The following is a 16820-nucleotide window of genomic DNA, read 5'->3' on the forward strand; positions in this document are numbered from 1 at the left end:
CGATTTACAGTGAAGTAAAAAGATAACTTCAACTTTCGTTAAAAATGGAGGTAGTTTCCAGCGTATGTAAATAGACATAGCTACTGTTTATATGAAATGCTCTAATATATTTATTATTTGTAATTATTTTCAACTGACATGTCGTGGATCAGTATTCAAAAGCTTTTATTTTTTGTGCAATGGGATGTTTTTTTTTTTTATATAATGTATTTATTTCTGTAATAAATCATCATTCTGATTCACCTGCAAGAATATACATATTCACTGATGGTAAAGAAGAACAACAGGACTGATTAAAAAAATAAACAAAAATAATAATAATATATATATATATATATATATATATATATATATATATATATATATATATATATATTTTTTTTTTTTTTTTTTATCAGAATATATATATATATATATATATATTCTTCATAAATTATTCTCATGTCATATATAACCATAATGTTCTTCTTTCAGGTACATCACAGTGTAAACTTCACAGTGAATGATACTCTCATCCACCTCTGGTTTCAACTGATGCTTTTTTTCTCGATTTTCCACTGCCTCTACACTGTCCTTTTAAAGTATCAGTGTAATAAATGATGTAATGATAATCAGCCAGAGTCTTATTAAAGGATGTCCCATCCATGTTCAACAGTATGTGGCAGTCTCCTACAGTAAGGACTCTTGATTCACTGGAGCATCATTCTGATTCACCTGTAAAAAAAAAAAAAAAAATATATATATATATATATATAATAATAATAATAATAATAATAATAATAATAATTATATATATATATATATATATATATATATATATATATATATATATATATATATATATATATATATATATATATATATATATATATATTAGGGGTGTAACGATACGCGTATTCGTATTGAACCGTTCAGTACGACGCTTTCGGTTCGGTACGCGGTACGCATTATGTATACCGAACGGTTCGTTGGAGTAATTAATTATATTTGAAAAAAAAAAAAAAAAAAGAGAGAGAGAAATATAATGATATGCGTTCAACAAGGTAGCCCAATAACCCAAACGACGTAACAGGCAACGCCCCTGACACTCCCGAAGAAGAAAAAAACACCATCTTATATGTTTATGTTAGGCTACTCAGCAGGCGCTCGCTCACTCAGTACGCGCTGAAGGCTCGTTGCAAAATAGCCAATGCGTTTAACAGACTAGAAATGAGAAGATCCTCCAATAACCAACAGGTCTGGTGTTTGGGTGCACTTTGGATTCCCTTTAAGCTATAATGGTGATGGCAAGAGAGTGGTGGATAAAAAAACAACGGTATGTCGCATCTGCAACATGACAGGGTACACCAGCGGGAATACAAAAAAAAAAAAAAAAACACCAGCGGGAATATCTGGGATATATGTGTCAGTATCTGGGAAAAGACGAAAAAAAGGAGAATCATGCACGCAGCAAACTATCCCTGCAGCATTTAGACACTATAGCTTACAGTGAATCCAACCCAAACACCAGACCTGTTGGTTATTTTAGGATCTTATATTTCTGGTCTGTTAAATGCATTCGACATTTTGCAACGAGCCTTCAGCGCGAGCTGAGTGAGCGAGCGCCTTAGGGGCCGTTCACATATCGTGCCTAAAAACGCATGGAAAACGCTAAGCGCGTTTTTCTCCTCCTTTCCAAAGCGCTCGGGCAGAAGCGCTCATGAGGCGTCTGTCTTTGCTAAGCAACAATGAAGTGCTCTCTCCATGAGACGCGGAAATTTAAGCGAAGGATAAATGGATTTGCAGCTCTAAAAATCGCTTGCAGTAGCTCTGCTACTAAATTTATTTCAAAATTGCAATCCATATACAACTATGATCAGCTGTTCCTTCATCTTGGCTGAGCTCTCAACGTTGTTACGGGAAAGGATGAAGCTGATTGGTTGGTTCTTGTCACATGACCCGCGGTGCGCTTGCGGCATTCTGAAAAGTTGAGATGTTTTTACATTTTGCTGTATCTAAAACGTATCGAACCGAACCGAACCGAACCGTGACATCAGTGTATCGTATCGAACCGAACCGTGAATTTTGTGAACCGTTACACCCCTAATATATATATATATATATACACACACACACATACACACCCACACCCACACAACACTTGTGTAGTGGAGCAGGACAACTTTGTTTAGGAGGCTCATCCACTGGCAACTCTTTTTGGATAACACACTCAAATGTTCACACAAAGAAAGAACGAGTAACTTTGATTCTCGCTGTAGTATTGTTGTTGCCGCTTGCTGGTTTCGTTGTGAAGGTGAAACTACTTTGTTTGGTCTTCCAAAACAGGACAAAGCTAGAAATCAGTGGTTAAAGTTGTATTTACAACACTGCTCCAGAACAGTTTAGACCAAATATTCAGATGTGTGCAGCTCATTTTACAGAGGACGAGGACTGTTACCTGGGAGAGTAGACCTACAATTCTGGTGTTTTTGACGAATACTGCTGACTTACAGCCTGCAAGTACATTTTCATTTTTTAAAGAAATTGCCACTGATGATTCAAACTCGAGTTTTCAGCAGTGTAGAGTGGGTAGCGCTTGTTGTTTGTCATTGCTCCAATCACAAATACAGATGTGGTTTCATGTTTATACAGCACGATACGCAATGCAACGTGTAAAAAGACATTGTAAGTAGGGGTGGATGATATGGAAAAAAATATATTACTATGCAGATAATGAGAGAGTAACTCTAGCGCTGAGTTAACACTGTTGTGAATGCATGTGGTTTTGTTCAGTATATGATGGAACCGCCAGAAATGCAGCTGATTGAATGTGCTCTGTAGCATGATACTACAATATTTCTTCATCGGGGAGACATTTCATATTGCACACCCCTAATTGTAAGTCACTATAATCATTAATTAGATCCCCACTGGATGCTACTAATGCCTCATTTGTAATAGGTTTTATTTGTTTTGGCATCACAGTATAGTAAGGGGTGTGACATTTCCATCACATGCTTGAGGTATTCGGCCAATCACAACACACTGGATAGCTGGCCAATCAGAGCACACCTCACTTTTCAGAACGATGAGCTTTGTAAAATTGACACGTTTCAGAAAGCGGTACGTAGAAAATAATCAATACAGTATTTTTTTTTTAACCTTGAACCGCATAAACATTTCCTTACACCAAATACACAAAATAATGTTATTTTTAGCAGCATCACATGACTCCTTTAATATATATTTAAACCCCATCACTTTTTATTTTGTTATGTTGCAGCCTGATACTACAATTAGGGGTACTCCGATCACGATCGGCCGATCGTTAATGCGCATCTCGTCAGTAAAGCCGGTTCTCTAATCAGCGGTTAATTCCATCAGGTGCGTGATTTCACATAGAGCAGCTGTTACTACACAGAGCCGTTGTTAATAGAGAAGATGTGCAAATCCACTTCATTTTCAGCGTTTTTTGGCGCATCTTCTCAGTTAACAACGGCTCTGTGTTCTACACTCAGTACCCCATAATGAAAACTTGAAAAGGTCTGTAAATTTATTTAAAAAATAATAAACTAAAATGACATTTACATAAGTAATCAGACCCATGTAACATTTGAGATTTGACTCTGGTGCCTCCCATTTCCTTTGATCGTTGAAGAGATATTTGTACACCTTGACTGCACGTGATTCCACCTGCGGTAAATTAAATAGATTGGACAGGATTCGGAAAGGCACACATCTCTGTAAAAGGCCTCACAGCTGACAATAAATAAAGGGCACAGTAGCCTCCTTAGCGACTTTTGCAATGTGTACTTCAAGGAACTAGCCAGCAGGATGGTTCCCAGAAAACCAATTTCCCACTCAGACCATATTCCTGGTTGCATCTCCACTGCCAGCAGGAACTATGGCCGACATCTTTAGGCACAGCATTTACAAACATTGACAACCAGTGACAATTGGGAGCTAAATTAGCTAATTTAGTTTCCCCAAACGGAGTTCCTAGAAAATATGCTAAGTTCCTGTGGCTCGAACATGCCTAAAAGTGGGTATATACACCAATAGTTCTAGGAACTATAAAAAAAAAAGGTTCCTCCGGTGTGAAAACCACTCTTATTCTCAAATGGAAGAAGTTTCTCACAACCAGAACTCTTCCAAGAGCTGAACACTGCCAGTCTTTCACACCTCCACCAGGTATGACACATTATCCGCATTATTCTTTTATCCTTTTTTTCTTGTTTTATCCACTATTATTAGCTTTTGTTGTGGTATTTCAATGTTTATAAAAAGACACAAAGCTCCAGTCTCACTTTAATCTCAGTAAACTTTTACCCCTCTATTATTAAAAGCCTTACTATAAAAAAAAAAAAAAAACCAACACACAGACACAGCGCTGGGAGAGGCTATTTATCATCAAATCATGTAAATTTGTCAAATGTAATTTAATCGTGTAAAAAAACATGAGTAAACATATCGATATATCTCCATGTGCATGCATCTTTGGACTTTAAACCCTTTTTAACGCTGTTTAGTGAACCTATGTGAACATAAAATAAACTGCTGCAGATGTGACTTAATATGAATGAGTGGTGAATTTCTATTCTAAATTTGGCATAATACGGATTTATTATTTTGCACTCCTGACATAAATTACTAAACAACTGTCAATGCAACAAATTTTTTATCAAAACATTGGTCAAGCATCAAAGCTAGATTATTTTAACTTTAAAGAGTTAAAACTGATGAGTCATGAAGAGATTGTTTAACATACTGTGAAAGTGACACAATAATAATATGGGGCCGTTGACGATCCTTGACAGCAAAGGGGTTAAGTTTGCAGATAACACAACATCATGTGTGGTTGGGTCTCATTAGCAACTTACTTAACAACAAACTACAGGAGTGAGGTGAGCCGCTGGCCGGGTGGTGAAGTGACAATCTCTCTCTGGACATGGAGAAGACGAAGGAGATTGTTGTTGACTTCTGGAGAATGCACGCTCAGCATGTTCCTCTGACCATCAACGGTGCAACTGTGGAGAGAGTGAGCAGCACCAAGTTTCTGGGTGTGCACATCACAGAGGACCTCTCCTGAACTGAAAACACAGCAGCACTGGCCAAGAAATCACAGCAGCGCCTCTACCTTCTCTATAAACTGAGAAGAGCCAGAGCCCCGGCCCCCATCATGTACACCTTCAACAGAGGCACCATCAAGAGCATCCTGACTAGCTGCATCACTGTGTGGTATGGTGTCTGTAACGCGTCCTACCGAAATATTCTTCAACGCATAGTGAGAGCAGCTGAGAGGATCGTTGGTGTCTCTCTCCCCTCCCGCCAGGACATTTACGGAACCCGTCTCACCAGCAAAGTTTGTTTGCACCAAGGGTATGAGTGTAACGCAATTTCAATTCTCTGTATGTACTGTACATGTGGAAGAACTGACAATAAAGCAGACTTGAATTGATTGCCTGGCCAGACTGAGCAACCAGGAGAGAAGGTAGCCAGGAACCCGATGGTCACTCAAAGATCCAAAAGACAACCATCACTGCAAGCCTCCAGCGGTCTGGGCTTTATGGTACAGTGGCTAGACGTAAGTCTCTCCTGCTTTGACTTTGCAAAAAAGCAAAACATTAGGTCTGGAAGAAACCAGGCACCGCTCACCGTGTTTTTCAGCGGCAGGTACTGTGAGACTGGTCAGGGTTGAGGGAAAGCAATGTACAGAGATATCCTCAAAGAAAACCAGGTGCTCAGGACCTTAGACTGGGCCAAAGGTTCACCTTCCAACAATGACCCTTAGCACACTGCCAAGACAACACAAGAACTCTGGGAATGTCCTACAGCAGCCCAGCCAAAGCCCTGACTTGAACCCCATTGAACATCTTTGGAGAGACCTGAAACTAGCTGTCGACCAATGGTCCCCATCCAACCTCTCTGAGCTTGAGAGGATTTGAAAAGAAGAAATGACAGAAAATCCCCCAATCCAGGTGTATAAAGCTTGTTGTGTCATACCCAGAAAGACTTGAGGTTGTAATTGGTGACCAAACTGCTTCAAATAATTACTGTATTAATTACTGAGTAAAGGGTCTTAATACTTATGTAAATATATTTCATTTTTTTATTTTCAATAAGGTATAATGAGTATAGATTAATGAGAAAAAAAGATTGCATGTCTTTGTTAAATCCAGACAGTTGTTTTTTAATGCCAAAAGAAAGTTTGTGCTGGTGCAAGAGAAAGTTTGTGTTGGTGAAATCGGTTAGTAAATCCAGTCCTTAATATGATCAGATTCAATTTGAGATATGTAACAAAACTGGATTTGAACTAGGGCTGCCCGATGTGTCGTTTAAGCATCGATATCGCGATGTACGAATCCACGATAGTCACATCGCAGGATGTGCGATGTAGGCTGTCGTAGTTGATCCGTTATTCATTAACTGTACGGGCCAGCTGCTCCCTGGCCCTTGATGAATGTGATTCGCGGATTAATTGCACAGCTTAACCATCATAGAGTGAAAGTTTATCATTGACAAGACTGAAAACCACATGCAAGTTTAACAGGGCAGAGAGAGAGGGAGTGCGAGAGATACAGAGAGAGAGAGCGCACACGAGAGATACAGAGAGAGAGAGAGAGAGAGCGCGCGCGAGAGATACAAGCTGTGTCCAAATTCAGGGTCTGCATCCTCCTTAGGATCCTTCCTACCCGGTTGAAGGAGGATGGGTCCTCCGACGACCGCAAAAACCGGAAGTCGGTGTTTGTGAATTTGGACAGCCTACCCATCTTTCAGTACCCTCCCTTACCCGTTGCTCATATCCTGTCACCTAGCAACCGTGACAGCTGCTAAGCAAGACGCAGGTGAAGAGCTCATCGTTCTCTCCATGGAGCTTTATAAACACTTCTGTCTGCTCTTTCGTCCTTAGAAGCGTTAAAAACAGCTTCAATCACTAACAAATAAGCTGTGTGTAAGGGGATATTCACACAGGCAGTAAGGAAGAAGCTAGTTTACGAAAGTAAACTTTTTTTTTTTTTTTTACATATACACGTACAAATGTAAAAAAAAAAATGCTTAACGCTAAAACAAAATGCCTAACTAGAAAACCACTGAAAATATATATTTTTGAAAAGCCAGTTTTTAAAAAACATCGAAAATAATACTCCTCCCCCACTCCGCTACCGCTCGCTTCGTCCTGCCGAAAAGAATTATGGGATAGGTAGGACGCGAAAGGATCCACCACACCCATCCTTCCAATTGGGGGAAAAGGAGGACGCATTTCTGGGCCGCATTTGAAGGATCCTACGAATTTGGACAGCCTTCGTCGCGGCGCTGTGACGTAACATCCTTCAAATGAGTCCTCCGAAGGATGTAGACCCTGAATTTGGACACAGCAACAGAGAGAGAGAGAGAGCGCGCGAGAGAGACAGGGAGAGAGAGAGAGCGCGCGAGAGAGACAGGGAGAGAGAGCGCACGCGAGAGAGACAGAGAAGAGAGTACATTAGAAGTACCATCAATGTTTATAGAAATGTATATGGATTTATTTTGCATGTAATTTTTTTTCTTTTCTTATGAATATATATGTATTTTTGTTTTGTTTGTTTCTATTCTGCTATGTACAATGCTTTGGCAATATTTACCTTTGTACGTCATGCCAATAAAGCACTATGAATTGAATTGAGAGAGAGAGAGAGCCGTTTTCAAACAACACGAGCTGTCTTGCTCTCTCTCCCTCGCGCATATTAATCAATTGACACGATGGTGTCGATGTTTAAATCATTTAAAATGAGAATGTAAGTGTGCTCACCCCATTTTTGTTTGTAAGAAAAAATATCGCAATATATATCGCAGAAAAATAAAATATCGCAATGTCATTTTTTCCCAATATCGTGCAGCCCTAATTTGAACTGACAGTCTGAATGATGCTATAGTATCTTACCGGACCAATGTTCTGCATCCCGATGTCTGTGAACAATAAAAAAATCAATTAAACACGAATCACTTTGGTTAATTATAATACAAATACATATTTTTGCATCTTTCAAACAGTATTTACTCACAATCAAAATCTTGTTAAATCAGCTGTATCCAATACTCACCTTCTCTTCTCTCTTGATGCTTGCGATAGTAAATCACAAACGCAGCACACACAGCTAAAAGCAGAACGACAGCAACAGCTATTCCTGCTGAAAAAGCTGAAGACCGACCTGAAACTGGAACATCTAAAGAGAAGAGAGAGTCAATATGAATAGAGAGTGACTGATAACCAATTCTACCAATATCTTTGTCTGATATTTAAACTTTTAAACTTTATTTGATTTAACTTATAATAGCAGCATCTTTAAAAAAGAAAAAAAACAACAACAGTTAAAACAAAAATCACAGCACTTTGAACTGAAAAAACAAACATCAATGTTCACAGAAAAACAAATTTTATGCATTTTTCAAGTCTAGTATAAGCAGTTTATGCAACAGGCCTCTGAATTTACCATATTAGCCTTAATTCAGGCTTTACTCCTTTCCAACTGTATAAACAAATAATCAGAATTATTATTTTTTATTACCCAACTCTAATATAATCAGTGATGCTGTCTACACTGGATGTGGTGCTGTGTGACAAATCCCAGACAAAAAAAAAAACCTGCTGCTGCATTCCATTTATGACGTGCTGACACAAATTTCAAATGATTTTCAATGGCTTCTTTGTCGTGTTCAGAGTAGATAGAGGCACTTGTTAAATGCAGACAGTTTCAAGACGTAAACTACTACTGACCCAAAAGCCCAAGAAAAGTTAACTTCAATTTCCTCAAAATCCTATAAATAAGCAACAGAAGTTTTGTGATTCTGTTCTGTGGAGCAACAAAGCTTGAACTGTTCACCCCTATGAGTTATGAGGTATGTCTCGATGAAGAAGAATGAAGCATACACTATAACCAACTTTCTGGTGGTGGCTTGGTGATGCTCTGCATCCTCTGGTACTGGAAAATTGCAACATGTGGAAGGTAAGATGGATTTACTGAAGCATTAGGAAATCCTAGGAGAAAATGTCATGGAGTCATTAGGAAGCTGAATTTTGGGCATCAGTGGACCTTCCAACACAACAATGATCCAAAGCATGCTTCCAATTCCACCAAGGCTTCATTGCAGAAGAAGTCCTGGAAGATTCAGCATGTAAACCCAAGAATATTACTGAACTGGAGACCATCGAGGAATGGGCAAAGATTCTCCAGCAATGCTCGCAGAAGCTGGTGTCTGGCGATGTACTGTATCTCTTTTGCAGGAGTTCATTACAGCAATAGTGAACTCTAGTAAGTAAGAACTAAAGAATAATTTTGAGACTGCAGAAGTGGGGGAAAAACTTGAAATCATTCGCAGTGATGAGCGATTTGAATTACTTTTGTTTGATTATGGCTGCCCACTACTCTGGGTGTGTGTTCACTGTGTGTGTTCACTGCTGTGTGTGTGCACTTTGGATGGGTTAAATGCAGAGCACGAATTCTGAGTATGGGTCACCATAAAGGTCTATACGTCACTATGCTTTTTTTTTTCACTTTTGATGTGAGTTTTCAAACTGCACAAGGGAATTATACTTACTAATAGCAATGTTAACAACAAAGCTCTTCTCACTGAAAGCATGGTTGCTGCGACGAGCATTTCTGTTGATCTGTAGTTTAAAAACTCCTGCGTCTGTGTTTGTGATGTTCATGATGGTCAGAGATCCAGTCTGATCCAGCTTCAGTCTGTCTCCGAATCTCTCTTTACACTCATCTTTACAGATATTACTCATATATCCAGTGATTTCAGCGATGGGGATGTCTTTATAATACCATCTCATCAGATCATTTGGTTGTCTTACAACACCAGGATGTAAAGAGACAGATTCTCCCTCCTTCACTGAATTTTCATCTTGTTCAGAAACAGGAACACCTGCAAACACAAACCAACAGCTGCTGAAGGATCTTTTTTTTTTTTTTTTTTTTAAAAAAACAACAACAACACAAACAATGTGAAAGCACTGTGGATATGAAAACTATTTCCCATGCTGTTTGCAGCATTTTGCATATTTTGCAGACTTATTTTAAATGAAATACTTTAACAGCAAATTTTGTTTTCAAATAGATTGAGTAGATACAGCATTAAAATGCATTAAGAGAAAAGAACTACACAATGTTATTGCAAAACAAACATTAACTAGCATTAATATTGTGATTTAAACCTATTTAATGTGCTTTTAAAGATTAATTCAGTGACTCACCATGAACAGTAAGATTGAAGGTCTTTTCACTGATACTGCTGCTGCTGCTGCTGAAGATCTTTAATTTGTAAAGTCCAGAGTCAGTGTTTGTGATGTTCATGATGGTCAGAGATCCATTCTGAAGATCCAGCTTCAGTCTGTCTCTGAATCTCTCAGTCCTTTCATTACACTGAACATCTGTACAGATAAAACTGAGATCTCCACTGATTTGAGCTATTCGAATGTCGTTAAAATACCATTTAATATCTTCTTGTTGGATTGTTTTAACACCAGTGTGTAGAGTGACTGATTCTCCCTCATTCACTGATACTGTGACAACATCAACACTAGCAACACCTGAAAAAGAGATAAAAAGTTAATTATGAACCAAACAAAGATAAACAACAGGTAAGAGCTGTGAAAATGTTTTTCTCCAGATCACACAGATTTTACTGTAGGTAAAGAAACCCGTCAGACCTCAATATATCCATGCAAACACAATAGCCTACATAAGTCATGAATAATCTTCAGCAAATTAATGAACATACACAAACCAAGTCTTGATTCATGTATTAGCTGCTTTCACTGTAAGTGCAGTCATGAAATAAAGTGTTTTCATAGACAATTTAATGAAAATGGCATATTATTAATTATAACAATAGTATTGATGAAAATGATCCATAAACAAGAAAATCGTGCTTTTAATTACAAAATATCGTTTTTAAGTATCCTTACAAAAATTAACCACCACGATAAGAAAAAAGAATACTGGTTATTGTATTGTTATCCCATGGTAACGTTACTCACAAATTAACCATGGTTTTGCTCCAAAATCATTATAACTGGATTTGTGTGGTAATACAAACTGTAATCAATACTCCAAAAACCATAGGTTTAGTAAAATAAACTAACGTTAATGATTAATTTTCGTAAGATAATTTTGAATGGACTACACGACTTACATTAAACGTGATAGTTTTATCTGTTAGAAGGCTTTAACCAAAGCTCAAATTACTAGCAAGATATTCTCCCAAATAAAAAAAAAATAGCCATGGTTCTGCTTACTCAAACCAAAGTGTTTTAGCCTTTATCAGTATTTACTGTAATGAAGGAGACTGAATAATTAATATTTACAGCTGCTCAGACAAAGCACATAGCGATTTTTTTAAGAAATGTACATATTAGTCCGTTTTATTCTAAGAGTAGGTTAAATGGTTTTCGAATAATAATAATAATAATAATAATAATAATAATAATAATAATAATAATAAAAACAACTTTCTACTTTTTCAGTGGTGATTTGCGTGTGTTTACAGCATGGTTTACGCGTGCTCATGAGCGTGACGGCCCACATATCGGAGGTAGACAAACACGTTTCGTTTTTATCATTGACAGGCAGATAACATACAAATGACTTACCATGGTGGGATAAAAGGAGAAGGTAAATAAAATTAAAATAAATTCGCCGTTCATCTATCTCCATAATAAATGAATACAATTAGAAGAAAAAAATAGAAAAAAGAAAAGAAACAAACGACTTTCACTTTGAACTGTACATCCTCCTCCTCCTCCTTCTTCTTCTTCTTCTTCTTTGATTTTAATGGCGGGTTGCGAAATAACTTCCAAGGTTCATACCGCCACCTACTGCGGATGGAGTGTTTGGTTCTTTCATTTTAATTGATTCTTTGGCAATCTTGTCTGCTTCCTCGTTACCTTGAATTCCCACGTGTGCTGGTACCCACATACATTTAATTATTATTCTTAACTGTCCTAAACCGTATAACCTTATCTTGATTTCAGTTAAAATGTCAGTTCTATGTGTTTCCAATGATTGTAAGCTCAAAAGGACTTCCATTGAATCAGAACATATTATTACTTTATCCGGTCTAACTTCATACACCCATTGTAGTGCCATTAAAATAGCTATCATCTCTGCTGTATATACTGATGCACCATCTGTTATCCTTTCAGCCTTCCTCACCTCAAACTCTGGAACAGAGAATGCAGCCCCTGTCCTTCCAGTCTCTGTACTCTTCGACCCATCTGTATAAATCTGAGGGAACGAGAAATATGATTTTTTTATATATATACTCATACACATATGTAATTAAACTAACTGCTTCATTCATTTCCCTTCTGTTTTCCTGTAATTTTATGTCTATTTCCGGTTGATCTATTATCCAGGGTGGAATTGGGGATACTACCACTACTGGAGCAAATGATATTGACTCTAGCCCAGCTTCATTAACCCACTCCTTTATTTTCCATGCAAATCCTTTACCAGTTGTATTTAAAATTTCCCAGAAATCACTCAGAACTTCCCTTGTTTTTTTTTTTTTGTTTTTTTTTTTTAATCAATTCATTAAATTCTCTTTCATTTTTTCAGAAATGTGGTTCGATGTGTTTGGTGCTGGAACAGTTTGTAGGTCAGAGTGGACTCTCAGTGTTTTTAGGTGAAGAGTTTCTTCCTCTTCTGCTGCTTTAATCATCAGAAACAAACCATGATGAGACACTTTGTTTGACACAGAGGGAGAGAAACATAAGAAACGCAGTGATTATTGTGCTCATATTTAATAAGTCAAGTGTCGGTTCATGCAAACCACATCAGTCAAACATTTGAGACTGTTCATGATATCTTGTAATACTTGTTAAATATGATCTTTTTTTTGCAACCAGTGCTGCATGGAGGGCAACAAGTCCTTATATATGTATGGGGAGTATATAAACGGATTTTATGATATGCACATCTATGAGACGTGTAGGTTTGTCTGATACGTGAATGTGTGAATCAATGATTCATCTGTATCTCTCACCATCACAATCACCAACCACTTTAAGACCTTTAGTGATACTGCTAATTATAATCACATTGTTAAATGCATTTTCTTAGAATTTTGGGGTTTTGTCAACCATGTAAATTAAAAAGTTAGCATGACTGCATTTTTAGCCAGTGAACTGTTTCCTGTTGAGCTCACAGTCCTGTAGTTCCGTTGATCAACCCACCAGAGGGCGCTATTTATTTCTCTCTTGCTTCCTTTTTTTAAAATGTATATTAGGATTGTATATTCTCTTCTTGGGTTCTTAAATATTGGACTACAGCACTGTCAGTCATACAAGGTCCGGTAGAATGAAAGGCTCTGTTTACATTGTTTTAGAGAGAGCCATATATCAGTGTCAGACTACACTCAGTTCTGCGACTTCACTCCAGGCCCTAAAGTATAGGCTAATCATGACCATTTTTATGTATTTATCATGTGGTTCTGAACACATCTTGGGGTTTGTTCTTTGTTTATTGATATATATTTCACTATTTGTTATTTGTTTAGAAAGTTCCGATAGACCAAAATCATCACTGCTGCAAAAAGTTGAATTTTTCTAGTTGCCAAATATGTTAATGTAATTAATTCATATTCACAGTAACAGAGAAGCAGAATACGGTTGTCAGTCCTGCATTTGAGTCCTTAACACGGTTACGTTCACACAATACAGTTAATTAATGACTTTAAAACTGCATTCTATAACCGAACTCACACCTGTCTATTTTCAGGACTCACAAACGCATTCTCAGAAAACACGCGCTGTGTGAACTAGACAACTTGTAGCTCAGTATAGTGCGAGAGAGATGCAAATGTGTGGTTTTACTCTTTGTTACAGCGACGGAGAAATAAGCTGTGCATCATCTGAAGGTTTTAGACACACTCACTGTTCAAAACTGGAGCAGTTTCCGTCAGTTTTGTGTTCTGTGTTCATACTCAAATTCAGTGTCATGCATTAGATGCAGAAAAGGACGCGATTGCATATATGGGCTTGACTCATTGCACTTTCAAACAGACGCATCTGTACAGTAAGCTGCTGTTTAAATGGGACATTTCGAAATTGTAAGTAAACGCGGTTGTCAGTCCCTTAAACTGACAGTGTGAACGTGACCGTGATTAATGTAGTGATTACTTTCATTTCTGGTGCTCTGGCACTTTAAAACTGTGTCGGAGATGTTAGCATGCAATAGCATAGGTCACAAACATGATCTCTGCACCATCTAATAACGTCCTGTTAGCTTACTGTCTGATGCATTGTTTGCAAATATGCATCTCTTCTCCCTCTTTGCGTTTTTGATTTTGTCCACTGCTAAATTAACTCTTAAGCCCCTTAAGTCTTGCCAGTACTCCTAACAATTTGGGACTTTAAGAGCTGTTTTAAGGGTTAAGATGCTTTCTGAATTACTTTTTTATTTACCATGATCTTTACCTTAATTTTAAGAGGAAGCAGAGTCTACACAGCAACATTAGATTTGGCCCACATGAAAACCATGCAGCCCAGATGTGTGCCAAATCTAATGTTGCTGTCTGAGACTGACATTTCTAAGGATTTTCTTAGAATTTTGTCACTAGGGTCAACTCTTAGCACAAAGATTTTTCATGAATACTGGCCCTGGTGTGCATCTTAGCTTTCTGGTAATAGTTAGCCAAGGCGATAAAGCACTCTTTATTAATATGTTTGTATTTCTCTCATTTAGACCTATTGTTTGCAAGTTATTCACACTGCACTCTCACTAATGAAGAGGACTCACTGGGTACATCTGAGGCTGGATTGAGATGAGCAAACTCTGTGCAGAACCGATCACCGCACGATGCATGCTGGTTAGAAATGTGACCGAGGGAAGTCCGCCTTGCTTTGATGTTATTCTGATGAAACATACTGCATACCAAAAACCTCGAGCACAGTTGCTCTCTCCTGCAGCTGCTGCGCTGAAACAAAGCATGATGGGAAATGCCGCATACTCTAGCCTGAATTTCAGGCGAGGCTCATCTAAAAATGAGCCTATTATGTCTCATTGTTTGATTTAGTTATTTGCATACTGCAGTAGTAATATCTCACTTAAATGTTATGCAACCATACCTTTAATAACATCAACGGCAGAGATATCAAAGGCATCAGTAATGTACTCCATATTCAGTTATTTGGAAAATAAATAAACAGACAACAACAAAAAAATAATGAAAGCCAATGGAGCGTGGTGAGGGTAGGAATAATATGATATTTATTAATTATAATCAGGCAAATTTCTGTAGGCTATGCAACTAAATAAAATCTGTTTTATTTGACATAATAACTACAAAGATATCATACAAAGAGTGAAAACAAAACAGGGATATCTAAGAAAATAATACATTCTTCGGTATTGTCCTCTAGAATTGTCTGAAGGAGATAGTCGGCCTATTTGATCATCGCTTTTTGGGTATGTTTTCATACACATGATCCACCTTTGATTTCTGCAAGGAGAAATGCATTCAAACAGGAGTTTTAATTATGCAACAGGAAACTAATAACCTGAATAGCATTATTATTCTCTTAAATAAACCTTAAGAACGGAAACCTTATTAACTGAACACAGCCTTTTTTTGTTTTGTTGAAAACAGAACAGATACTAACATGTAACTAGATGCAGCAAGAAGAAAATTACATCAATCCCGTTCATCACATGACATTTTATGCCGTCAAACCATCAAACATATCATTCTTAAACTTCCTATAATGACAGACTGAGAATGACTGTCTTTCGACACAAAACAGCAGAGATAGTGTAGCTACTTGTAGCGTGTCTACAAATCAACCATTGACCTCTAAAGCTGCATTTCGCCTCAGATGATCATGAACCGCAGAGCAGCTGCAGCTCGAGACCTGAATTCAGCACAGAAACATGGGCTAACAGCTTGTGTCCTACTTTCTTTCCTCTAACTATCTACTGTTACAGAAGATACCTTTGTATGTTACTTTAGACTAACAAACCACTTTATTTAGAGTTGGAACTGTTTACATATGACCTTAGAAAATGTAGGCCACACCCCATTAATAACACCTAATTTATGATATGCAAATAAAATAAATAGTAGTGGGCTAAAACCGTTGCACTGTACTGTATGTGTAGCAATAGCCCCCACCCCCCCACCCCCATAAAAAAAGTTTGTATGAGTAAAAATTATAGGTTTTTCTTTTATGCTAAAGAAATCCTTAGGATATAAGTAAAGATATACAATGCGTTTTACTTGACTTGTGACCTGAAAGTCCCTATTGGCTGTCCTTTTATGAAAAAAAAAAAAAAAACTGCAACTGCAACTGCTGCTAACTTCAATCGGCAAACTTCAATCACACTAAATGATTATGACTTCTCGCAGCTTCTTACCGTTTTTCTTGTTTTTGGTTTACGCAATGCTGAATCAGTTCTGTCTTCCTCCTGGATCTCAACTGCATTAACAATATTACACACATGTGTTAAAATGACCAAGTTTTCAATACTATATTGAAACATGTGTTTTAAATGTTTGTGAATATGAATTGTTTGGCCTCCTGACCTGTTTGTCTATATTTCTTGCAGATGCAGCACATCATGAATGCAGCTACACTCAACAGAGATCCAGCTGCAGATAGCAGGACTATGTACAATAAAGGTAAACCTAATGGTAAACCTTGATCTGTAATTAACAAAATGAGCCATTAGTGAGGGTGAATCTGTCCATCCGATCTACAACAAACACTATTAAACTTGATAGATCAGCTCAGTTAATCAACATTGATATCAACACCAACATACCTGAAGATGTGTGACAGAGTTTGCTGATGTCCAGAT

General features: G+C 37.5%; 2 long non-coding RNA genes across 2 annotated transcripts; both read right to left on the reverse strand.

Annotated features, from left to right (window-relative positions):
- Positions 1 to 413: 413 nt before the first annotated feature.
- LOC113080589 (uncharacterized) lies at positions 414 to 8281 on the reverse strand. Its single transcript, XR_003281905.1, has 3 exons — positions 8061 to 8281; positions 7901 to 7926; positions 414 to 714 (listed from the first exon to the last, which is right to left on the reverse strand). It is a non-coding gene; the product is annotated as an uncharacterized LOC113080589 (long non-coding RNA).
- A 6929-nt stretch (positions 8282 to 15210) lies between these two features.
- LOC113080592 (uncharacterized) lies at positions 15211 to 16646 on the reverse strand. The gene is made up of 3 exons (XR_003281908.1): positions 16546 to 16646; positions 16377 to 16438; positions 15211 to 15465 (listed from the first exon to the last, which is right to left on the reverse strand). It is a non-coding gene; the product is annotated as an uncharacterized LOC113080592 (long non-coding RNA).
- Between the last annotated feature and the right edge of the window lie 174 nt (positions 16647 to 16820).

This window comes from Carassius auratus, unplaced genomic scaffold (assembly GCF_003368295.1).
Source record: "Carassius auratus strain Wakin unplaced genomic scaffold, ASM336829v1 scaf_tig00031692, whole genome shotgun sequence".
NCBI classification, from domain to species: Eukaryota; Metazoa; Chordata; class Actinopteri; order Cypriniformes; family Cyprinidae; genus Carassius; species Carassius auratus.